The sequence below is a fragment of the Pteronotus mesoamericanus genome, unplaced genomic scaffold (genome assembly GCF_021234165.1).
Source record: "Pteronotus mesoamericanus isolate MK-2021 breed Mesoamerican mustached bat unplaced genomic scaffold, CSHL_Meso_final scaffold_125, whole genome shotgun sequence".
NCBI classification, from domain to species: Eukaryota; Metazoa; Chordata; class Mammalia; order Chiroptera; family Mormoopidae; genus Pteronotus; species Pteronotus mesoamericanus.
In genome coordinates, this window is record NW_026555304.1 from 5,598,161 (window position 1) to 5,624,324 (window position 26,164).

Consider the following 26,164-nt stretch of genomic DNA (forward strand, 5'->3'; position numbering starts at 1 on the left):
CTTGCTCTTTCTGGGTGCTCTTTTCTACCTTATCCTCTAGCTCACTGATTCAGTCCTCTGCTTCATCTAGCCTCTTTTGGTTCTTTCTACTGTGTTCTTCAATTCAGAAATTGTAGTCTTCATTTCCTCTTGTCTCTTGTTGATAGTTTCTATGTCCTTTTTCATGCTGACATAGTTTGCAGTAAGTTCCTCGCAGTTTCCCTGTAGGTTTTTGTAATTCTCCCTGAGCTCACTGAGCTCATTGAGCTTCCTGAGAACTGTTGTTTTAAACTCAATATCTGATAGTTGCCTCTATTTCATTTAGTTCTCTTTGTGGGGATTCTTCCTTCCCCTTCGAGTGAGGCATATTTCTTTGTCTTCCCATTATTTGTGAGACTCCTCTATTTTGCTTCTGTTTCTTAAGTTGATCTCTTTCGATTTCTTGCCTTTGTGATGTGAACTCCTATGGTAGGAGACCGCTGTTTTTTCTTTCTGGATCTGCCTGTGATGATGTCAGATGTCGTCCCTGTTTGACATTAGGTAGTCTGTTTGAGACTTCCAGGAATCTACTGTTTGTGACTGTCTCCTTCAGCTGTTAATCTAGTCACTCTGCCTTTAGCAGGCCATCTTAGACAGCTCGGGGGGGGGGGCAGAGTCCCTCCTGGTGGCAGGGTTATTGGGTCCTCTCTTGCTGCTGCTGTATGGGTGAGGAGTCCACACTAGGATCCTGCCAGCTACTCTCTCCATTCTTTCCCCAAAGCCTCCATCTCCAGTCTCTCCTAAAGTGTCTCCAACCCTGTCTGCACCCCCTTTAGCCAGGGATCTACTGTCTGTGGCTGTCACTCTGCACTCAGCTGGCAGCTTAGACAGCACCGGGCTGGGTGGACTCCCACCTAGGGGTGGGGCTATTGGATCTTCTGATACTGGAACCACTCAGGGGGTGTGATCTCTACCTGAGTAAGATGGCTGCTGTCTGTGGGGGATGAGTCAGCATTGATATCCTGCCAGCCACTCTCCTAGTTCTCTCCCCAGAGCTCCTTCCCAAGTCCCTCCTCAGGTGTCTCTAGCTCATTCTGCCCCCACCTTTGCCAGATACCAGGGTAAGTGGCTGCAAATAAAAATGTATGCATTGGCCCTTTAATCAGTTCTTTGCATCTCCAGCCACCTGTCTCTGGCAGAGAGCAACCCTGCCGCTTTTCCAGCTGGCTGTTTTCTGTGTAGTTTTTGGACTCTGGTGTTGTGGGCTAGAGATCCCCTCTTTTGGTTTAGACCCCACTCTTCTCAGGGCGATCCAAGTGGCCATTTCAATGTCCTTCTGGTGCTGCTGCCCGTGGGTGCCCCACCTGCCTTCTCAAGTCTGTACTGCACTCTTTACCAGTTAGATTGCACTAAAACCGATTCTCCTGTCTCCAAGATTACAGGGCTCCTCTCTTGCTATTGTTCAGTTGTTTGTTCCAGGTGATTTCTCCACAATTTAGTTGAAATTCCAAGTTGGTTCTGGGAGGATGTCAGTGTGACTTCCACTCACTCCTCTGCCATCTTGATTCTCCCATCTTTATTATTTTTGATGATACTGTAGAACCTTCAACAACTCAAGGGTTAGAGGTGTCAACACTCTCACAGTTGAAAATGGATGTATAACTTAAGTTGGCCCTCCAAGTATGTGGAAAACGTGCATATAAGGAGACCCGGGCAGTTTAAATCTGCATTGTTTGAGGGTAAACTGTATTTTAAATGGCATTGTTTTCTTAATTTTACTTTTGGATTGTTCATGGCTATTGTATAGAAGAACAAGTAATTTTATATATTGATCTTGTATCCTGTAACTTTTTTGAAGTTATTTATTAATTCTAACAGATTATTTTGTAGATTACTTAGAATTTCTTATATATGGGATCATGCTATCTGTGTATGAAGATAGTTGGGGTTTTTTTTCTCTGTTTTGTTTTAGCAGAGATGGCATTTTTATCTTTTTTTGAAAGTTTTTATAATTATATTTTGATGTCATTTCAAATATATTGAGAACTTGCAAGAAAAATGTCATATCTATCACCCAGATTCACCAGAGTTTACATTTTATTCCATTTGTTTGATCCATTCTGTGAGTGTGATATATATGCTATATAAGTAGTTAGCTATTTGTTTTGAAACATTGGAAGAATCAGCGGGAGATCTCATGCCTTTCTCTCCCTAAATGTATTAGTCTGTTTCCTAAGAACAAGAGCATTCTCTTACATAATCACAGTACAGTTATCAAGATTAGGAAATTTAACATCAATCCAATTTTGTCTTCTAATCCACACTCTATGTTCAGATTTTGTCAATTGTCCCAGTCATCTCTTTATAGGTTTCCACTGTGTTCTAATATATAGAACAGGATCATCCATTGCGTTTAATTATCAGCTCTTCTGTGTCCCCCTTTAACCTGGAAAAATTATTCAGCTTTTCTTTGTCTTCTCTGACACTGACCTTTTTAGAGTCTAGATTCACTATTTCATAGTTTGGGTGTGCATACATTTACTTGTGGTTAGATTCAGGTGATGCATTTTTGAGTAGCTGCCAATAACATGGTGGCATGTGTCATCTCTCCTGACATTGGGGATGCCAGTGCTTTGATCACTTGGCCAAGGAGGTTTCTCTACTGTAGAAGTGACTATTTTTGCCTTTGTAATTAATGACTAATTTGTGGGAGATACTTTCAAACCTCGTAAAAATCCTATGCCTCATTCAACTTTTACTTACGAGGTTTAACATCCAGTGATTGTTTCTTAACTCCATTTGTCTTTCTACACTTACTCGGTGACATTTTAAAGCTCTCCTTCCTCCTCCATTTATTATCTTTGAATAATTTTTAATTTTTAAATTACAGTTGACATACAGTATTATATTAGTTTCAGGTGTACAACATAATGATTACACATTTATATCACTTACAAAGTGTTCACCCCAGTAAATCTAGTACCCATATGATACCTTATACAGTAATTGCAATATTATTGATTGCATTTTGTATCCTGTACTTTGTATCCACATGACTGCTCTGTAACTGCCAATTTGTACTTCTTAATCACTTGTGTGAAGATAGTTTTACTTCTTTCTTTTTTTTTCCTTGCCCAATTGTCCCAAAACATCTTTGTCTTTTTTAAAGAAGTATACCTGAAGATAAAGTAAGGGTAGCCTGATGTCTCATGGACTCAGAATTGAAAGGAGATTTAGAAATTATTAACTTACCCATTCCTCTATTTATTAAATATTTACTCAGTGCTCACCATTGGCCAAATGCTAGAAACACACAAGGAGAAGGGCCCTGCCCTCATGGAATTGACAGTCAGGTGGCAGAGGCAGTAAAACAAGTCAGCTGTAAATAAACAAGAGGATACAGATTTGATAAGATTCTACAAAAGAAAAAGATCATGATGATATGATAGAGAGTATCTCAGGATGAGGAAGCTGTATTATTTCAGGTATCAGTCAGAGTAAGTCATTCAGCTCAACACTTTATCTGCTCTACAAATTCTCCCTACAAACCCCTCAACAAATGCTTATCAGGACTAACCTTACTACATCCTGGGAGAGGTAACCCATATCCTCTTGTGAAAATCCATTCTATTGCAAGTTTACTTCTATTTGTAGAAAATTCCTTCTCAGTATTGGACCTGAATCACCCTCTTGACCAGTCCCACTACTTGTCTGATCTCTCCACTGGAGCTCATGTTTCTGCATAACTGAGCACAAATAGTCTCTCCCCCAACTAATCTACCATCCTGAGGTCACTCAAGTGAGGGCTGTGCTGAGAACCAACAGATTGAGACTAATGCTTATGACAGTCTGGAACTGGTTTAGTTATTACTGCTCCAATTTACAGGTGGAAACCTGATTCTTAGAGAAGTACAAATACAGCCAGGAAGAGGTTTCCCAGCATCCACTCAGATTTACATGAATCCGATGCCAATTCTCTGTCATGCCTGGTGCCCCAGTGTGCTGGAAGGAGTGAGAGGTGAGATCGGCTGTGTACCGTGAACAAGAAACACTAGAGCCCAGAGAAAATGATTGATGTTTCCGTTAGAAGACATAACCTTGGACACCGTGACAGATGGGAAAATGCTAACAAGGCAACTCACACAGCCACTTTTACTACTGAAGTGGAAAAAAACATACAACAAAAGTTGTGCCGTGGGGCAGACCTCAGGCACTGCGAGAAACCTGCCATCACCCTGTCTTCTGATGACTCATGTAGAAATGCACTGCAATTTTGAGTTTGTGGGTCTGATTTGTGACAACCTGCTGAAGTTCCTCAGCAACATGTGTACCCATTCCCCTCAATTAGACAGTTAAAATGTACTGATAAAGTATGAGAGGGTTTTGTGAAGTTTTTAAAGAGATTCAAAACTGAAATATAAAATTTTCAGTAGGTTAAAAGAAAACTCACCTATCATTTCCTTCCTTTGATGAAGTAGATAGATTTGAACTTTAAGACTAAAGGAAACCAATTTGCTTTGTTTTTCCCAGAGCCTTCCTTACCTGTAAGTAATCTTCAGGGCAGAGAAAGTGAAAGCCCTATGTGGTGGTGGTTTGAAGCAAAACCCTGGGCTGTACAGTGGGCTTGCCGCTGAGTGACATCAGCACAATGCTTAAGTAACTTGTGCCTCAGTTTCCTCATCTGTAATAGAAGATAATGACCCTTCTAGGGTCAATGTAAGAGTAAAATGAGTAAAAATAGCAAGTGCTTAGATTAGGGCCTGTTATACAGAAGCACTTTATAAACATGTCATTATAATTTTATCCCCAGCTAGAGGACACTGGGTTATTTAAACTCCAATTTTATTCACAGTGTGGGCAGGTGGGATATTTTATAACACTGCCTTTTAAAAGAGAGATGGAATAGGACATTTGGGTACTTCATGCCCCTAACTGAGGGGCTATCCTTGTGTCCAGGTGATCTCACAGTCCTTTTCACACCTAAGCCTGGCTTTGTGTGTGGCTGTACCTGAATAAATAGAGATATAAGAGGAAAAATTGCTCTGGGATGGAGAAGGTTCTACCCAGTTATGTGAATAATTTGAAATAACCAACCTAGAATACCTCCAATTTCTCAGACTTATTCAGTGAGAACATTTCAAGTATGTTCCAGACACTGTGCTAAGAGCTATAAGCTATCTGCAGTCCTCTAACATTTTAAATCTGTTTGTAATTTAGTTTATAACTCAAGCTCCATGGAGTTGAGAAGCCGGGTTTAACCAGAGGGGTGATTGACTTTTGGGGTAAGTCTAGACAGGAAATGGATATGCCCATTCTCCTTGCCATTTGCGTGGACCTCCTTTCACCTGGGACCTGCTCCCAGTCATCACTGAGCTGCACTCAGGGTGGATTTTTACCCAAGTAAGGGCTTGCAGATTCTCTGGACTGCAGATTTGCAATAGGAACTAGGAAAGGGAGCTTCGGCCGAATGACAGTAGCTCTTTGAATGGAGGAGACACCCAGAGTGTTGGCTGGGCTTGAAGGTGTGCAGGCAGCTCAGAGAGCAGCAGAGAAGCCACATATCAGCAGAGGAAGCTCTTTGCAGAGAGAAGGAGATCAGGAAGCCAAGAGAGCATGCAGAAAATGTCAGGAGACTGCTCAGAGATGCTCTGGGAAAGTTCCAGTCCCTGAGGGACCTTGGATACCCTCCGAGACTGAGACTGAATCCATGTTACAATGGTCTTCTATTGCTTAGCCACCAAAATGCCTTGTCTGAGGCAGAAACTTCTCCAGGAAGATCATCCTTGTTTTCAGGGAAGAAGAAAATATATATCTTGACATAATGTCATTATTGATTTTTTATTTGTTGTTTTATTTATTTTTAAAGGATTTATTTACTCATCTCTCTGTACCCCAATTGGTGTCTCCAGGCTCAGTTGACCTCCCTGGGGTACTGAGCACCAACCTGGCCTCTCCAGCCAGATGTCTCTCTGATATGCTGTGCTCACAGTCACAGGTGTCTGATATGCTGTGCTCACAGTCACAGGTGAGGTGTTGTTAAAGTGACTGCTCTGATCCAGTACATCTGGACTGGGGCCGAGTCTGCATTCCTAACTTCTACTTGGGATGCTGATGTCCCTGGTTCTGGACTCCTGGGCACTCTGTTCCAGACACAGAGCTCTGCTGCCCCTGCTAAGGACATCTTCTGTGTGACGTGGGCTACCTAAAGTGGCCAATGTGCTCTGCCAACTGTCCCCTTCTATGGGGAGAGGCAATGGATATAGGGTAATCTATAATCTATGACACTAAATGATCCTGGAGGTCAGTACAGTGGACTGCTGGAGGACATTAGGTCAAAGAAGAGTGCCCAGTCCTAGCTCCAATGGCTACTAGAATGGGAACATCACATCATTGGCCTTGAGTTTGTTCAGCATTTGTAAGTTAAGCATAGAGATGCGAGCATCGGGGGTGAGTGGGAGTTGTGTTGTAAGGATTAGAAGTGAGGACACATGGAAAGGCAGAGGCACCCCGTCATCCATTCATCTGTTTATTAACAAATGTTGTTGACAGGTTTTGTGGGGCCAGGAGAATCTGTACATGGGGCCTTTTCCTCCAGAGACACCCACAGAAAATAAGGGTGTTCTCTGATATAACCACCACACCTTATTCCAATTCCAGAAATTTAACATTGATGCTCTGCTATTATCCAGCTTGCAGCTTGGGTTCAGAATTCTCTTATTGTCTAGTGCCCTTCCCAGCTTCTCCCCTCTGGCCCAGACTCAACCTGAGATCCTGTCTTGTGGATGGCTGTTTAGCTGGCCTTGAGTTGGGAACAGCCTTTCTCTGTCTTCCATTACCCCAAGAGTTTGGAAGATTGTAGGGCAGTTGTTTTGTTGGACGTCTGATGTGTCCTCAAAACTAGATTCAGGTGAGGTACTTCATGCAGGAATATTCCCTACATGCCTCAGGTCATCAGGCATGTGGTGTCTCTGTCCCACCATTGATTACATGGTTTTCCATCACTGGGTGGAAGTGGTATCAGCCAGGTAGCTCCATTAGGATGATGTTTTTGTCTTTCTGAAATGCAATGGGAGCTAAAGGAGTAAAGGGGAAAGAGTCTGATACTGAGAGACAGAGAAGGTGATGGGGAAATAACAGGGAGGGGAGAGAGTGTCTTGTGAACTTGCAGGACAACCCATGGGACAATTCAGCTGGGAACTGTGGGCAGCCATCTGCTGGGCTAGTCTGAGATCCCAGAAACTGACCTCAGAGACACCTTATAATTCAGCAAATAGGATACTCGGGGTCATGGGTCTGTGTCCATTTCAGACAGGTTTGGGGCATGGGGTGGTGTGGGGCTGTGGTGGTCTCACCCAGGACTGATATGTGTGTGTATGTGTGCCTGTGTGAATGTATGTGGGTATGTGTGTGTGCAACCATATGTGTCCATTTATGTGTGTGAGGTATGTTTGAGTAGGTATGTAATCATGTGTATATGCTGTGCATTTGTGTATGCACTAGTGTAAGCATGTGTGTATGTGTGAGAGCATGAATGTTAGCCTGTGTGTGCATGGGAATATAGATGCATGCACATGTTTCTGTGTGTGTATGGATGTGAGTGTGTAACATGGTGTGAGTGCATATATGTGAGCATGAGTATGTGTCAGCAACAGTGACCCCATGCAGGTGGGTCAAGCCCCATAGGTACTGGACCATCATGCTGGGAGGGCCCCATTTTTCATTGCCCTGACAGACGCCTGATTCTCAGGCTCCATGTGTTTCCTGCTGGGAAGCCAATGCCCAAGGGCACATGGTTACTGGAAGAGAAGTCCCTGGAAGTCAGAGGTCCTGGTGCTCTGATACCATTGCTGTAGGCAGCCCAGAGGCCTGGGAAGGAAGGCTGAGGCCACTGACCAGGGGAAGCTGCTACTCTCACAGATGGAGGGGTGCCAAGGAAGTGGACAGTGACCCTGACTCTTGAGGAGGTGTCGTGTTTCCCAGCCACAGCAGCTTCCTGTCTCCCAGCCTTCCTCTAGCAGTCTGACTGCACTTGTGCACATACATCTGATTTTCAGCATCTCCTGAAGGAATGTGAAGGCAACCTGTACTTCCCTGCCAGGCACCACATGGCGAGACTCAGATGGACGCACCTAGGACAGTCCTCAAACCAGTCTGCGTCTCCAGTGAGGAGGACTTCTGTAACCCTCTGGAGCTGTGGCTATGTGTCTGTCCATTGTCCTCAGTGTATGGACATGCAGAGATGTCCATGCACACACACACACACACACACTCCTATTTTCCTTCTGGGCTGTCACCTGGGCATGAATCTGAGAATGCTCTCATCACAATGAGGAGGAAATCTCTGTCAAGGACACCAGATTCTGTGTCACAACTCCTCTGATGCTACTCCTCTGATAGGAGCTCAGCTTGGAACCATGGTGATGTTGGAGGCTGCCTTTCCTGTGGGGTAGCTGCCACTCACTAAGGTAACAGAGCATGCACTGCCTCATTTCTTTTGCCAGCCCTGCATCCTGGCTCTGTGGCAGTCACTCCCCTGCTGGCAATTTCCAAGAAGTCCTGCCCATCTGATCAGTAAACTTAGCCGCTGTTCCTGCTGACTCTGCCAGCCCCACCCCACGTGTTTGTGGAAGTCCTGGCTCTCACACTACATGTGACTCATCGTCACGCGTCTCCCGTCATCACTCAGTTTCCTTTGAACTTTGACTTAGTTGAGCCACCTTTCTTGAACTTACCGCTTTTGTAAGCAAGTTGTTTATTAATGTTTTGGTCCTAAGGTGCTCACAATACTGTGTGGGGTATTGTTTAATTCAAATGCTGTGGTGAGAACAATGTGGATGAGAAGGACAAAGAATCTCCCACTTCAGTGGGGACTATTTCAGTAAATGCTCGAGCTGTGCTTTCAGTCCATGGTTTCTGTCCCTCTTCTTCATGTGCTTATTTCCTAATGATTTTATAACACAGAGACTGTACACATCTCCTTTTCTGGGAGATGAAGTGTTCCTGGAAGTACGTCAGGGTTGCTAAGAAAATGAGAGGGAGAATGGCAAGGAAATCAAGTTGTGTGTATGTATTTTTTTAAAGTTATTTATTTATTTAGAGAGAGGGGAAGGGAGGGAGAAAAGGAGAGAGAGAAAAACATTAATGTGTGGTTGCGTCTCGCACGCCCCCCACTGGGGACCTGGCCTGCAACACAGGCATGTACCCTGACTGGGAATTGAACCGGTGACCTTTTGCTTTGCAGTCTGGTGCTCAATCCACTGAGCCACACCAGCCAAGGCTGTATTTTTTAAAACCACTTAAAACAGTACATTGGTGAATTTGTTCTCCCTTCCCATGTGCTGAGCCAGAGGAAGGGTTGTGATTTATGAGTTCTGCCAGTGGGTTCTGCCTGGCTCTTCCTCCTAGAGCCATCTGCAGCCCGGCTGGCTGGATGAGTAGTAGCTATGTGCTGACAATGTCACCCATGGTCTTGTTCTGCTCAGCGTTGTCACAGAGCACCCTGGGGCCTTCCAAGAAAGGCTCCATTCTCAGGGCAAGTGGAGCCACCCAGAGGGACAGAGTGTGTGCAACGTAGAGTGACTGCCCCCAAGTGTCCTTCTGAGGGAGATGAAAGGAAATGGGCATGAGATGCTGCAGACATCCTGACCTAGGGAAGGATGCTGTGTGAACCTAACAAAGTGCCCCAGCCTCCACTGCTGGAGCACGGCCAGGTGTCAAATGTCTGCGCTCCTCTGTGGGACAGGCAAATTGAAATAAAATATTTCAAATATGGAGAAAATCAAAGATAACAATATAAAAATTCTATAAGACTGTCACCCATATTTAATACATCCAGCAACCATCCAGCATGGACTGGCCTTGTCTCCATCGAATGGCTGTCACTCCTGGTCTGAGATGCATCTTAGAGGAGGTGCTGTGACTTAAGGGAAAAAGGCTGCTCTTTGCTGGAGCCCGGACCACCTGATGGTTTATTCTGTACCTTCCTGTGAATGATAAAAAGGCCCTTTCCTGGGGGGCTCACTTCCTTGGGTGGATGCTGCTGTGCTGCTGTGCTTTGGGGCCCAGGTGAGTATACCTTGGGCCAGCTCTGGACCCCGTTGCCTGTGGTGGGCAAAAACACAACGTTCCCTGATGGCCCTGCAGGCACTTTCCACACATTCATCCTCCACCCAAGTAGAAGGATGAAATCCTCAAAAACTTCAAGAATGGGCTGAATTTTGCATCCCAGCATTTGGAGAGCTTAGCTGGTTTGTTGGCTTACTGTCCTTCACTGCTGTCCTGGCCAGCTCAGACCAGCTCTGCTCATTTTACATACCTTTCCTCTAAACCCTGTTTCCCCAAGTTTCAGGTTACTCTCATGTATCATAATTTTAATGCTCAGGACCCCTCTTAATTTTAATCATTTTTTTCTATGCCATCTATTCCTGAGTTATGAACGTAGTGTCTTTTGTTATTTTTCTAAAGATATTAATGACAATTTTTCTGAGGTTGTGTTTTGTTTTCTGACTTGACTCTATTTTCTCTGGTTTGATTTTTTTTTCTCCCTCTCTACTTCTGTCTTCTCCCCATCTCTCTTTTATACTGGAAAATTTCCTTAAATGCTTGAGAAATCCTTGTCTATTCATTTTAAAGGGAGAGTTAACAAAAAGTTGACTGTTTCAGGGACAGGCTGTACTCCATGGGGGCTGCCTCTCAGAGACATGGTGGCAGGCTAATGTGTTTGTGTGCAGATAGGAACTCACATCTCTTCTGCGGGACTCTTCCTTTTCCCCCAAGATGAAACCTGACTACTGTGACTCCGAATTGGGCAGGGTGGGGTTACTTGACATGCAGGTGAATGCTACAGCAAAGGGTTGAGTGGGGTGGGCTGCCATGCAGGTGACATGCAAAAAGCAGATTGGGGTGGGGAGGGTGTTGGCTGGGGATTTGCAAAGAGGACTTATTGGTTTGTAAAACACATTAATCCAGGCCCTTCTTTTGCATCTTCCAACATCCCTGGTATATCACATTCCTGAAACATTTTGGTGTTTGGTGGAGAATTTGGTTCACTTTTGTTAGAATTCTCTGCAGGTTCATCTAACCTACTACTACTTCATTTGCTTTATTTTTAAACACCTTTATTGAGGTACAGTTGATATACTTAATGCACTTATTTAAAGAGTACAATTTGATACATTTCCCATAGGTATACACTTGTAAAATAATCACCACAATCAAGATAGCAAACAAATGACTCACCCCTGAGTTTCCTCACTCTCCCTCCCCCACTCACCACCTCCTATCCCCTGGCAATCACTTATCTACTTTCTGCTGCTATATGTTCACTTACATTTCCTAAAATAAATGGAATCATCCAGCAAATACATTTTTGTCCGACTTCTTTCACTCAACATAATTATTTTGAAAGTGATCCTTGTTGGAGCTTATAACTTATGTTTTTTTATTGTTGAATATTATATTGCATGGATGTATCAGAGTTTCTTGTCCACTTACGCATTCATGCACATTTAGATTGCTTCCAGTTTTTGGCTATTACAAATAAAGCTGCCATGCTCACTGTGTACAAGTTTTTCTATAAACATATGCTTTCTTTTGTGTTGGGTAAATGCCTAGAAGTGAAATGGCTATGTTATGAGGTTTATATGTTTACATAAGTTATATGTTTAATTTTAAAGAAACTATTGAAGTGATATCCACAAAGATTGTTTCAGTGCCCATTTCTACTAGAAATGTAAAAGAGTTCCACTTGCTCTATATCCTTGACAGTACCTGATATGGTTTTTAAATTTTATCTGCTCTACTACTTGGTACGCTCTTGGTGTCTTACTGTAGTTTTATTTTCATTTCCTTAATAATTATGGATGTTGAGTTTTTCATGTGCTTATTTGTTATCTGTTTATCTTTAATGAAATCTCTACTTAAATCTTTTGCTTGTTTTTTGGTGGATGGTTCTTTGTTTTCTTATTAATATTTTTGAAAGCTCTTTATCTATTATCTATACTAGTCTGCTTTATTTCTAAAATTATCAAATATTTCAAATATGGAGAAAATCAAAGGTAATAATATAAAAATCCCATAAGGTTGTCACCCCTGTTTAATACATAATCACATGATCTTATATTTCCTTTGAATGTTACTTTAAAATAAAATGTTATAGATGAGAGACAATTGAAACTTTCTTCTTATGTCTCCTTGGTTCTCTTGTCTTTCTCCTAAAATGTAAACATTAATCTGAATTTGGTTTAATCTGAATCTGAAAAATATCCATATTTTTATACTTTTACTATATATACAAACACACAGAGTTAATACTTTGTTCATTATATTCCCTAAGCATATGCCTGCTTTGGACTTCTTTTAATATTAATATTAATGCAATCAAATCTACATATTTGATGTGACTTCTTTTGTTCGCTTTGTGTTGGTGCAGCTCACGCTTGTTGCTGTGTGCAGCTGTGAATCATTTCATGATTGTAGATTTCCATCATAGGAAGACACCACAGTTGATTTTCTGCAGCATTATTGAAGGAAATTTTGGTTATTTTTGTCATTATCAGCAATACTGCCATGAGCATTCTTGTATGTACCTTCTGGAGCATGTTTGTTAAGTGTTCCCCTAGGAACAGAGAAGATAGCACTTAGCACCAAACACATTTACAATTCTGTCAGTGGTGATAAGAGTTTCCATTTATTTACATTCTCTCCAATACCTGGGATGTCACATTATATTTTTGCCAATCTGATTGGTGTAAAATGGTATCTCATGGTATCTCAGCACATTCTATCAACAATATACCCTCCTAGATATATTCTGTCCACTGTCTTCCTGATTCTGTGCTACTATCAGCTCTTATAGATTATCTGTTTTATTCCCTAGGATGCTATTAAAGCCTTCTCTTTCTCTCTGCTGCTTTACAGAGTTGCTATCATATATCCAAGCACAGGAGACGATTAAAAAAAAACATACTGGAAGTTCATTGAGCTTCCTGGATTTGAACATTGTTGTCATACAACAATTCTGGAAAATCTCAGCAACCATCTCTTAAAAACATGTACTCTTCCCCATCCTCTTTTATTTCCTTTCAAACTTGAATTAGACACATATTAGATTTCACATGAGCATTCACAACTTTTAACTACCTTTTGTTTTTTCTTGTTTATTTGTTTCTCCAGATTGTCTTCTGGATGATTTTTCTCTCCCAGCCCTCTCCCCATTCTCTCCCCACTGAATATAATCTGATGTTTAGCTGTCCATGGGCTTTTCGTTGGAAACTTTTTCATTTTTAGAAGTTCTTTTGCTTTCTTTTCCAAAGCTGTGCAGATGTTACTCACAGTATCTTGTTCCCTGATCATATTTTCAGTCTTCTTTTAAAATATTACTTGAAAACATAGTTATTATAGCACAATTACCAGCAATGGGTATTCCCATCAATTTTTCTCAATTAAAAAATCATATATTGAGACAACTTAAGAATAAAGGCAGGCTTTTCATATTAGGAAAAATGCTAAAAGTTTTGTGTTAACATGCTAGCAAACTTTGCATTCCATAGTTCTTTCACCCCTAAAAGTATCACATATGAACTATTTATGTTGTATCTTGTTAAATTTTGATCAAAAAGTTAGATTTTGTGGCCAGAAGGCTAGAAATACGATGTTCTTCCTATGTAACAGAAATAGACTCTCAGAATTCCAACTTCATGGGGCTATCTAGGAATCACATTGTTTGAAGTTTTTAAGACAAAATGAATTACAGAACCTCTTCAAATTGTTTTTTATTTCCCCTACACCAGATAGACCACACACATGCATACACACACACACACACACACACACACACACACACATTTTATTTTTAAAAAGATTTTATTTATTTATTTTCAGAATGAGGGGAAGAGAGGGAGAAAGAGAGGGAGAGGAACATAAACGTGAGAGAGAAACATTGATTGACTGTCTTGTGTATGCACCCTGACCAGGGACTGAATCTGAAACCCAGGCATGTGCTTGGACCAGGAATGGATCCAGTGACCTTTCACTTTGCAGGATGACACCCAACCCACTGTGCCACACTGATCAGGGCCTCACAGAACATTTTAAAGAATGCCTTCCATCTCTAAAATATTAGTTTGTCAAATTAAACCCAGACTTACCTTGGGCCAGATGTGAAAATCAATTAACGATAACATGGAATGATTAGATAGTCTTTCCCATGTGCCAAGCACCTTTCTATATGCTTCACACTCACTGACTCATGTCCCCCTGACAACAACACTGTGAGGCAGGTATTATTATTATTATTATTAATATTATATTATAGATGAAGGAACTAAGGAACAGAAAGGCTAAGCAATGTGTCCAATGTCACATAAGGAATAAAAGGAAATCCAGGATTAGGAGCGTGGCAGTGGGGACCAGCATCTGTGTTCTTTTTTGTGATGATATACTCTTTTACATTTTAACCTCTTTGTATGCTTCTGAGCTTTGGAAGATATGTAGATAAGCATATTTCAAGTGTCAGTGATATCAGAGAGGGCAGTACTACCTGGAATTTATAAAGTTATCATAGAGTTTATCATGTTTTACTTTTTAATGCAAGAGGTTGTTGCTACATAATAGACATAGAATTAATTTGAACTGCATGAAATTACTAAGAGTCAACCATTTTCGGTGTAAAAAGATAGTAAATGTAGGTCAAAAATGGTGACTGTAGGTCAAAAATGGTTGACTCCTGGCAATTTTGTGTAGTTAAATCAAATACAAAATTTATATCCACATCATACTCTACAGCTTACAGGAGTGTTTATGTCATTCTTCTCTTTGCTCCCTATAGTCTTGTGCAGTGGACACAGATCTTGCTATGACCTCCCAGTTCCACCCTGTTTGCAGAGAATGGAGTGGAAGGCCATATTGGTGAGAATTGCCCCAAGTGGTGCACAGCTGGGAGGGGACAGCATTCATCTTTAACCCAGGTTTCTGGGGAACAAATCTGCTGCTCTGTTCCTCTTGCTACCCACACTGTTTCTGGTGCCTGGCCAGTGGTTGCTAATCAAGAGCCAATATGCAAGGGTTTTAGTCATTTCTTTTATAAGGACATGCTGAGTTCATCAAACAGAACTTCTTTGGCAAGTGAGCAACAACTATAAAAGAGAGGGTGCTAACTGACTAAAACAAGAGCAAAAACAACTCATCACCTACTATCTTTTTTTTAAAGTAATTTATTCAGCTGAAATTCATATAACATGAAGGTAACCACTTTAAAGCAAACAATTTGGTTTAGTACATACCATGTTGTGCTGTCACCGCCTTTATCTAGTTCCAAAACATCTTCCTCTCCCCCAACGGAACTCCATACCCATTAAGCAGTCACTCCTCATCCTTTCTTCCCCAGTTTCTGGCACACAACATCCTGTGTTCTGACTCTATGGATTTACTCAGTCTGAACATTTCATACAGATGGAATTGTACAACTCTGACCTGCATGTCTGGCTTCTTCCACTTACCATGTTTTCTAGGTTCATCCAGTCAACATAATATTTGCAATATATATCAGACTTCATTATTTTTATAGTCAAATAATATACCATTTTTATGTTATTATCACTATTTGTTTATTCGTTCACCCACTGATGGACATTTGGACTGTTTCTACCTTTTGGCTATTGTGAGTAGTGCTACTCTGAAAATGCATGTACATGTATCTGTTTTTAATTCTTTTAGGGTATATGCATAGCTGTAAAGTTGAGGTGGCATATGGTAACTCTATGTTTAAATATTTAAGAAATTTCCAAACAATGTTTCAAAGTAACTGCCTCATTGTACAATCCCCAAAGCAGCATTTGATGGTACTGGGTTCTCTACATTTTTGCCAATACTTATTATTGTCCATCTTTTTCTTTACAGCCACGCTAGTAAGTTTGGAGTGGTATCTCATTGTAGTTTTAATTTATACTTCCTTAGTAGCTAATGATATTAAGCATCTTTTCATGTACTTATTGGCCATTTGTATATCTTTCTTTGGAGAAATACCTACTCAGCTACTTTGCCTATTTTTAAACTTGGTTCCTTTTTTATTTTTGAGTTGTAAGAGTTCTTCCTGTGTTCTAGATACAAGTCCTTTATTAGATATATGACCTGAAAATGTATAATGCCATTTTGGTGAGTGTCTTCACTTTCTTGATGGTGTCCTCTGAAAGAAAAGTTTTTTTGATGAAATTTAACTTATCTAGTTTTTGTTTTGTTTTGTCATGTGTGCTTTTGCTGCTGTAGTTAGGAAATCATTTCCTAACCCAAAGACATGAAGATTTAGTCCTCTAATTCCTTCTACTGTTGTTTTCTTTTATAATTTTAACTCTTACATTTAGGTTTATGATTAATTTTGAGTTAATTTTTGTATATGGTGTGAGGTAAGGGTCCAACTTTATTCTTTTTTTAATTAATAAAAAGTATATATATTTAAGGTGTACAGCCTGATGATTTGACATATTTGTACAAAGGAAAATTATTCCCAGAGTCAAGCTAATTAATATATCATCTTCCCACATAGGTATCATTTATGATTATCTGTTTCGATCTTTATGTTCTTCCCTTAAACTGCAAATATTTTGAGAGCAAGGACTATTTTTTTTCTAAAGACTTATTTATTCATTTTTAGAAGAGAAGAGAGGGAGAAAGAGAGGGAGAGAAACATCAATGTGTGGTTGTCTCTCACATGCCCCCTACTGGGGACTTGGCCCACAACCCAGGTCTGTGCCCTGACTGGAAATCGAACCAGTGACCTCCTTGCTTCACATGGCAGCACTCAATCCATTGAGCCACACTAGCCAGAGCTAAAGAACAAGGACTCAACACTGTTTTCTCAACCTCTTATACCATTTCTGGTATACTAACAGAATAAATGGAAGATTAAATGAGACTTGGTACAAATCATTTCACCTTGAGAATCAGCTTATAGCCTATAAAACAGTAGATCTAAACCATATGAATCTATATGAGCCTTCAAGTCTCATTCATCATATATAAAATTTGCTCTACCGGGATAGTTTAGTTATATGATTATGTATCCTTTAATAACTGGCCTAAGATTGGGCAACTTCCTAATTTTAACCTGAGAATTCACTGGAAAAGCCTATTGTTTTCCTGGCACATGGTACCTTTGAATCATTTCATTTTATGGCCAAGCCAATAATATAATCAATAATAATCATTTCTCATAGCTGAAGGCTTTTCAAACACCAAAAATGACCATAACTTTTGGTCACCCCAGAGATAATGGAGTGCAGCTTCCTTTGAAAAACCCAGAACTATTAACATAGAAAACTTTTTTATCTTTGTTTTATCCTTGTAAAGTAAGAAAGGGATGAGCAATTGTGTGATTTGGGCTATTCTTGTATGTTTCAGCTATGTGATTTTAGTTTTACTGTGGTTATGGTCATTATAATGGGCTGTGTGAATTCTTCACGAGTACAATTTCCATTACCTCAAAGTGTCATTTTATTAGTTTCAAATGTATTAAGGCATTCCTTAATACATTTTTCATGAAGAATAATATTGATTTAGAAATATTTGGGCATGAAATACTATTTGATTTTTATAAGAGTTGGTATGTTTTCCCTAAATTTATGTTTTTTTCTAATTGTTAACATGTATTGACCAGTTTTATTTTTCTGCTTTCAAAAAAGCTGTTTATTCTGGTAAAAACCCCTTCTGTGGTACTGTGTACTCTAGAAAGCACATCACTTCATTTGACAGGGAGTGGTATACCTTAGAGGACATGTCTCAATTAATAAAATGTAGTTTCCATGTTATTCAAATTAATAGAATGAGAAGGAAATTTCTCACCTATTTTATATTTCACTTAGTATACTTTTATACCAGAATCTGATTTTAAAGAGAAAAAATAAAAGGGAAAACAATGGATCAATTCCAATCATGAATCTATATGCAAAAACCAAAAAACTATAAAATATTATCGAATCAAATTTAGAAGTAAATTAGAAAAACAAATTCTGCTTGACCAAGTATAATTATTCCAGAAATGTAAAAATGATTCAACATGTTTAGCAAACTTATTACATAAACACATTAAAGAATTATATAATTATATCAACAGATTTAAAAATAACACTTGAGTCATTTTTAGCTGTTTTAACATAAGCTGTAAAGAAAATAAGACTAGAAATAAGCAACTAAGTCATAATGAAGACAATTTATCAAAAATCTACATATTAAGTTGCTAAGCATATTAAAATGTTAAACAACAAAAATGTGCAACATGACTGCAATGTCCTTTATCATAACCATTAAACAAAATTATTTTGGAAGGTCTAGATAATGTAATAAAATAAGAATAAAGAAATAAGTCATACCCATATTAGAAGAGAAGAATCAAAGTTATCTTTATTTCTACTTGCTTGGATTTCAGGCTTGGAAAATACAGAAGACCAAATAGACATGGGCAACAGAGTGGTGATTGGGGAGCAGGGGGCTAAGAGAGATAAATGGTAATGAAAAAAATATAAAAAAAGGTAAAGAAATAAAAAACAACTATTAAAGAATATTTTTACACAAAATAAATAAAAAGCAATAGCTTTAAAAATAATTCCAATAAACAGAAATTAAATGTAAACTACCTCACTTATAACAAAAACAAAAGCTATGAAATCAATGGAAATGAATTTAACAAGATATGTTTACTTGTTACTGTTACATAGTCTTTATAATAAGATGCAGAATTGGGTCACATGCCTACTCTGAACCAATCTCTGGGAAGAGCTATAGGATTAGAGACGTTAGGGTGACCCTGAGCAGAGTGTGGTTAACTCCCCATGAAGAAAATGGCAGACAATTTTGTTTCCTGAACAAGTTTAGAATTTTATTGGAAGAAGGAAGTGGAAAGAGATTGTGGCTGGGTAAAAAGCAGTCATTAATTGGGGAGAAAACAAAGAGAGATCCATACCTTGTTTCATATAAATAAGTCCCAGATGGCTTAAGTAGCTAACTTAAAATAAACCCAGAAAAATATTAGAAGAAAATGAAGAAAAATATGTGTCTAACAGTGGAGTGAGGAAAACCTTCTCAAGGAACAAAGAAACCTCAAAGGTCAGAATTGCAGATTCACTACAGAAGTTAAACATTTCTGTTCAACAAAGGATTTTAAAGAGTCAAATAACAAATAATGGACAAACATGGTGGTAAAACATATGTGATAAATGCAGACAAAAATTTAACAGTGCTCATATACAAAGAATTTCTAGAAAAGGAAAAAACAAAGACCCAACTGGAAAAATATCAAAGAATATGAATAGACAAAAGAAAATTTTAAAAAACCCTGAGAAAACATGAAAACTCAACTTCATTAGTGGCAGGAAAATTAAAATTACATCAACATCAAAATATCCTATCAAATTCTAACAATTAAGAAAAAAGGCATTAGAGGAACTAGAGCTCTGTTATTTTACTGATAGGAGAGTGAATTGTTACAACTTTTAGGGAAAATAATCTGACAGTGTCTATTTAATTCCATGATGTAGAAATCCCACTTTTAACAATATAACTTACAAAAATAAAGAACCAATATATAAAAATATATTTCCAAAGATTTTCTTAAATTCCTGTCCTTGCTGAAAGAACAATGTCACACACCTGCTATGGACTAGCACCTACCAGAGTCCTGTGTTAGACCCTACTAGGGAAGGCAGTAGTTGTGCCAGGATTGTGGAATGTCCTCAAATCCCTCAACAAATTCATACAAAGCAATTGAGAGAAAAAAATATCACTGTGTATGGACAGCATCCACAAAAAAACTGAGTAATGCATTGTCCTCCACCCTCAGATACCACAGGTGGGGTCACAAGAAAACCACTGTGCCGGCAGTAGAGGAGAGAAGGCAGGGTGCTCTGGGGCCAGATAACCCGGAGTAAACACCAGCAGGTACTCCCTGGACTGCTCCCAGGCCATCAGACAGCTTCACAGGTGTCAGATCTCAGATGAGTGCAAAGGAACTGGAATAGTTGATCAAGGTAGAATGGGTATTGGGAGAGGAATCAAGATGGTGGAGGAGTGAATGGAAGTCACACTCACCTCCTCCCAGGATCAACCTGAAATTACAACTAAATTGTGGAGAAATCACCTGGAACAAACAACTGAACAATAGTGAGAGAGGAATCTTATAATCTCAGACAGACAGAAGAATCAGTTTTAGCACAATCTAAGTGCTAAGGAGTGCAATAGAGACTTGAGAAGGTGGGCAGAGTGCCCACAGATGGCAAAACCAGAAGGATATTGAAATGGCCAGTTGGATCCCCCTGAAAGGAATGGGGTCTAAACCATAAGTGGGGATCTCCAGCCTACTTCACCAGAGCCAAAAAAAGTACACAGATAACAGCCAGCTGCAAAAAGTGTCAGGGTTGTTCTCTGCAGAGACAAGTGTCTGGAGACACAAAAGTGTTTAAAGGGCCAAAGCATAATTTTTATTTGCAGCACTTACCTTGGTCTCTGGCAAAGACAGGGGCAGAGTAGGCTAGAGACGCCAGATGACAGACTGGAGAAGAAGGCTTTGGGGAGAGACTTGAGGGAGAAGCTGGTGGGATCCCAGTGCTGACTGCTCCCCCATACAGCAGCAGCCATCTGGCTAAGGCAGACCACTTCCCTGAGCAGCAGCAGCAGGAGAGGACCCAATAACCCCGTCCCCAGGAGGGACTCCTCCCCACCATGTGGTGCCTAAGCCTGACTGCTGAGTGCAGAGTGATTAGATTAACAACTGAAGGAGACAGCCACAGACAGTAGATTCCTGGAAGTCTTGAACAGACTATCTAAGGTCATATGGGGTCACAGCTGACATCATCAGAGGCAGATCCAGAAGGAAAAAAAAGTGGTCTCCTACCATGAAGTTCACACCACAAAGTCAAGAAATGAAGAAGAGATCAATTTAAGAAGCAGAAGCAAAAAAGAAGAGTCTCACAAATAATGGGAAGACTGAGACACTGCCCGCTCCATTGAAGGGAAAGGAAGAATCTCTAGAAAGAGAACTAAATGAAATAGAGGAAAGGAAACTATCAGGTATTGAGTTCAAAACAACAGTTCTCAGGAAGCTCAATGAGCTCAGTGAGCTCAGGGAGAATTACAAAAACCTACAGGGAAACTACGAGGAACTTACTGCAAACTATGTCAGCATGAAAAAGGACATAGAAACTATCAATAAGAGACAAGAGGAAATGAAGACTACAATTTCTGAATTGAATAACACAGTAGAAGGAACCAAAAGCAGGCTAGATGAAGCAGAGGATTGAATCAGCGAGCGAGAGGATAAGGTAGAAATGAGCTCCCAGAAAGAGCAAGAAAATGAAAAAAGACTCAAAAAGAATGAAGAGGTGTTGAGGGAAATGCAGGACAACCTGAAGCATAATAATATCGGGATACTAGGGATACCAGAAGAAGAAGAAGAGGAGCAGGGGTTAGAGGACTTGTTTGAAGAAGTAATGATGGAAAACTTCCTTAATTTGAGGAGAGAAAAAGTCACACAAGTCCACAAAACACAGAGGCTCCCATTCAAGAGGAACCCAATGAGCCCACTCTAAGACACATCATAATTAAAGCGGCAAATATCAAAGACAAACAGAGAATCCTAAAGGCAGCAAAGAAGAAACAAGTAGTAACATACAGGGGAGCTCCAATACGGCTAGCATCTGACTTCTCAGCGGAAACACTGCAAGCCAGAAGGGATCAGCAAGAAATATTCCAAGTCATGAAAAGCAAAGGCCTGCAACCAGGACTGCTCTAACTAGTAAGGCTGTCAATTGAAATGGAAGGCAAAATAGGGAATTTCCTAGACAAAAGAAGGCTAAAAGAATACACCTCCACCAAACCAGCCCTGCAAAATATGCTAAACGGACTTTTTTAGGAAGATGAAGAAAAAGGGTCTATGAATACCCAATTCCTTTCACAGTCACCAATACTTCATATTTCCAATATTTTTAATACTCATTAATCTGATTGTGACAATGATGTGCTGTTACTTTATTATTTGTTGAAACTAAACCTGTTTTTGTATACTTGTTGCCTATTTCTACTATTTTTAAGAAGCTTTAAATGACTTTTTGGTATTCTTTATCCATTTGTTGATTAAATGTTTGTAGAATTATTTTCCCTAAAAAAAACTATTAATCCTTTTTTAGATGTGTTGCAAATACTTTCCTATCCTAGTACTTGTCCTTTAACTTTTTATATATGTATATTACTGTCTAGTCTTAAATGTTTAATATGGTCATATTGTCAATATTTTACTTTCTAGCTTCTGGGTTTGAATATTTTACTTCAGGGTAAGAAAAATATTAGTTTGTATTTTCTCTTAAAACTCCTTAGATTTTACATACTGATTTTTAACCCACGTGAATATTTCTCATGTAATGTGTGAAATAGGGCTCTGTTTGTTTTATTTCAAGTGACATTGATCCATGCACCTTATTTGTTGAGTAAGCCTTATTTTCCCCATTGACTTGAAATATCAATTGAATCATATATTCCATTGTTAGATAGATATATGTTTGTTTCTAGAATACTCGTTTTATTTCATTGATCTGCTCGATTATTTCTGTACAGATGTCATGTTGTTTTAATTGCTGAGACTTTATAATGGATTTAAGTTTTTTAATATTTTATCATGGATCTTGACATTTAAATAAATAAATAAATAAATAAAATCTACATTTTAAAAAAAAGGAAGAAAGGAAGAAGTCCTACCTTTTGCAACAACATGGATGGAACTGGAGAATATTATGCTAAATGAAATAAGCCAGTCGATGAAAGACAAATACCATATGATCTCACCTATAAGTGAAGTCTAGTCAACAAAATAAACTAATGAACAAAATGAACCACAGGCATGGAAACCTGGAGCAGACTGAAAGTGACCAGAGGGGATGGGGAAAGAGGACAATGGTGGAAAGAAGGGGAAGGGACTAGACAAAGAACATGTATGAATGACCCATGGACATGGACCACAGAGTGGGTATTGACTGTGGGAGTTGGGGTGGGGGGAAGGGAGAGGGATGGGTGGAGGAGGGCAAGGGGGGGAAATTGAGACAACTGTAATAGAATAAACATGATTTAAAAAAATAGTTAGCATGGGTTTTGGGTTGCTAAGAACTCTTGAGACCAATCAGCTGAGACTTCTCTTCCAAGCAAATCTCCACAAGAGGAAACTCTAGTCACTTTTCTCTAGAACTTCTCCCATCAATATTTAGTGAGGGAAATTGACCTGAGTTTTTCCTTTTAGAATGACTTTGGTTTTGGTAGCAAGGTCATTTAGGCTTCATAAAATGAGGTGGAGGTTTTCATTGTTTTGTTTTCTGGAGTTTTTGTGCAAACAGCATTAGTTTTTCACTGGTGTAGCCATCCGGGCTTGGAGTTTTCTTTAAGGGGAGGTTTTAAATTGTAGTTCTAATTTCTTTCCTAGTCAAGGTATCATCCATGTTCATTATTTCTTCTGGGATCAGCTTTGGTAGGTTTCATTTATCTACACATTTCTTTGTCTTTTAAAAATTTAAATGTATATCAACTTTATGAGTTCTGCATTGTATTTAATTACCATCTTACAATTTTGTAAGCATCCCCAGGACCTACAGCGATGCTGCCTGTACATTCCTGATGTGGTAATTTGTGTCTTCTTTTTAACATTTGATAAGTCTCATTTGGAGTTTGAATAGTTGGTTCTTTTGAAGAATGAAACTTTAACTTTGAATTATCATATTAGATGTTTATTTCTACCGTGTTAATTTCTGCTCTTCCCTTCCTCTAACTTTGTCTAGCCCTCATTTTTTAAAAATTGGGTGTTCCTATTCTGAGTTCTTTAAGTGGATACTTACATCATTGATATTTAGTTGTCTATCTTCTCTAATATGTATGTTTGGGTATTTAAATTTCCATCTAAGTACCTCCTGAACTAGAGTTCACAAGTGTTTTTTTTAATTATCATTTGGTTCAAAATAATTTCTAATTTCTATTGTGATGTTTTTGTTGATCCTTGAATTACTGAGAAATTTATTTCTTACCTTCCAAACATAAGGAAAATTCCCGGTTAACATTTTGTTATTGTTTTCCAGATCTATTTAGCAGTGATCAGACAACATACTCAATATGATGTTGATCCTTTGACATTTTCTGAAGCTTGCTTTACGTCAGCATTTGATAATTTTTGTAAATGTTTCTTGTCTTCTAGAAAAGAGATATATTCTTCATTATTATAAATCAGATCAAATTTTTTACTTGTTTTTCTCAAATCTTGTGTAATCTTACTGAGTTTTTTGTTGTTTATTCCAGCAGTTACTGAGAGATGTGTGCAAAAATCTCCCACCCATTGTGGTTTGTCTTTTAGATTTCTTCTTCTGCTTAATAAATACTGAAGCAACACTGTTATTATGTATAGAAAAATTAAAAATTTTCTAATATCCTGATGAGTTTATTCTTTTTCCTTTTTCTCTAAAACACTGTTTAACCTGCGGTCTTTCTTGTCTGACATTTACATGGCTTTACAATCTTCCCCTTGATTAATATCTACATGATATTTCTCTTGATTTTTTTACTTTCGACCTTTAGTATTCTTATGTTTTAGAACATTTTATTTAGTTTTATTTTTTATCAAGTCTGATAATCTTTGCCTGTTAATTGGAACATTTCGCTAATTTACATCTAATTTAATTACTGATCTATTTATTTTAAATCTGTCAACTTAATATTTACTACTTACTGTTCATCTATTTTTTTCTCTCCCTCTTTTGGGTTGAATATTATTTAACTCTTATTAGTTTAAGAGTTATAGAATCTTTTATTATTCTTATTCTGATTATCTTAGAGATTATACCAGGTGCTTTTGTCTTACCATATGTACAGTATTACTTGCTATAATTTACCCCTTACCAGCAATTCAGTGATTAGAGCACTTGAAATCTATTTACTTCCTCCCACATTAATTATTTTATATATACCACATTCCTTTAGATTTAGCCCCATTTTTATTCTTTCTCCTCCGGCCCCTGCATTTCAAAGTTTATATGTGTTACAAGTTTCATTCATCTTGTGGCACCCTGCATAAGGATCCTTTTAGTGAGTTTGTTCTGATGAGAAATTCTTCATTTATGTTTATCTAAACATGTTTCTATCTCATGCCCTTTCTTGAAGAATATTTTCATTAGTCACATAATTCTATTTTGATATTTTAAAAAAACTTCAGCATCATGCCATTGTTTTCTGGCCTCAAATATTTCTATTAGAGAATCAGATATAATTTTAATTAAAGCTCCTTTGAAGATAATTTATATTTTTTCCTTGGATACTTTTATGATTTTCTCTTAATCATTGATTTTTAACAGTTTCTTCTTGTACTAAGATTTTTGTATGTTTCTGTGTGTATTTATTGGGGCTTCATAAGGTTAATTAAATGTGTGCTTGATATCTGTATTGGTCTAAGTTTTCAAGGAAGCAGATTCTAAGGTGAAAGAAGGTATCGTCTCCAGACAGGGTGGAGGACAAGTGAAACAGAAGTAAGAGGAACAAATGCCAGAGAGCACTGACTGAAGCTTAATGGAGGGATACAGCAGGACACTCACCTTTCCCAGGATATCTGCAGGCAGGCTGAACAGAAAAACGCTGTCTCAGAACAGTCTATAACAGGAAGGAAAGAGAGGGGTTTATTTGCTGGTGTTCTTATTTCTTGTTTCCCACTCTCAAAACTCCCCTTGTCAGTCTGAGACCCGCACACTTCTGCATATGTTGCCCCAGAAAAACTGATCACTAAACTCAGCTGAGTTAATAAGTGGTGGGAGAGCAGAAGTCTAGAGAGTCTGGTTAGGCCCCACCCGGGCACCAGTGCTGCTCTGGTTCCCACCAAGCTGCCAAATGCCATGTGGAGAAGCAGACCTTACCTGGGAGTGAGGCCAAGACAGCCTGGCCCCTGGAGGCTACAAGGTAGTATTTGTGGCTGCAACAGTAAGGGCAGCAGCTGGGAACAGGTATGAATACTCTGCTAAGGAGCATAAATTGTACTCAACAAAATGTGTTTCAACAATTTGGGGAAATTGCCCTCCGACAGCTCTTTATATTGCTTCTGCTCTAGTCTCTGTGTGTTGCAAGAGACTATATTCTCTTATCTTTTACTATTTCTTTTGGATTTCTCCTCTGTTTTTCACTTTGTGCTTTATTCATAATCTTTTCTTCT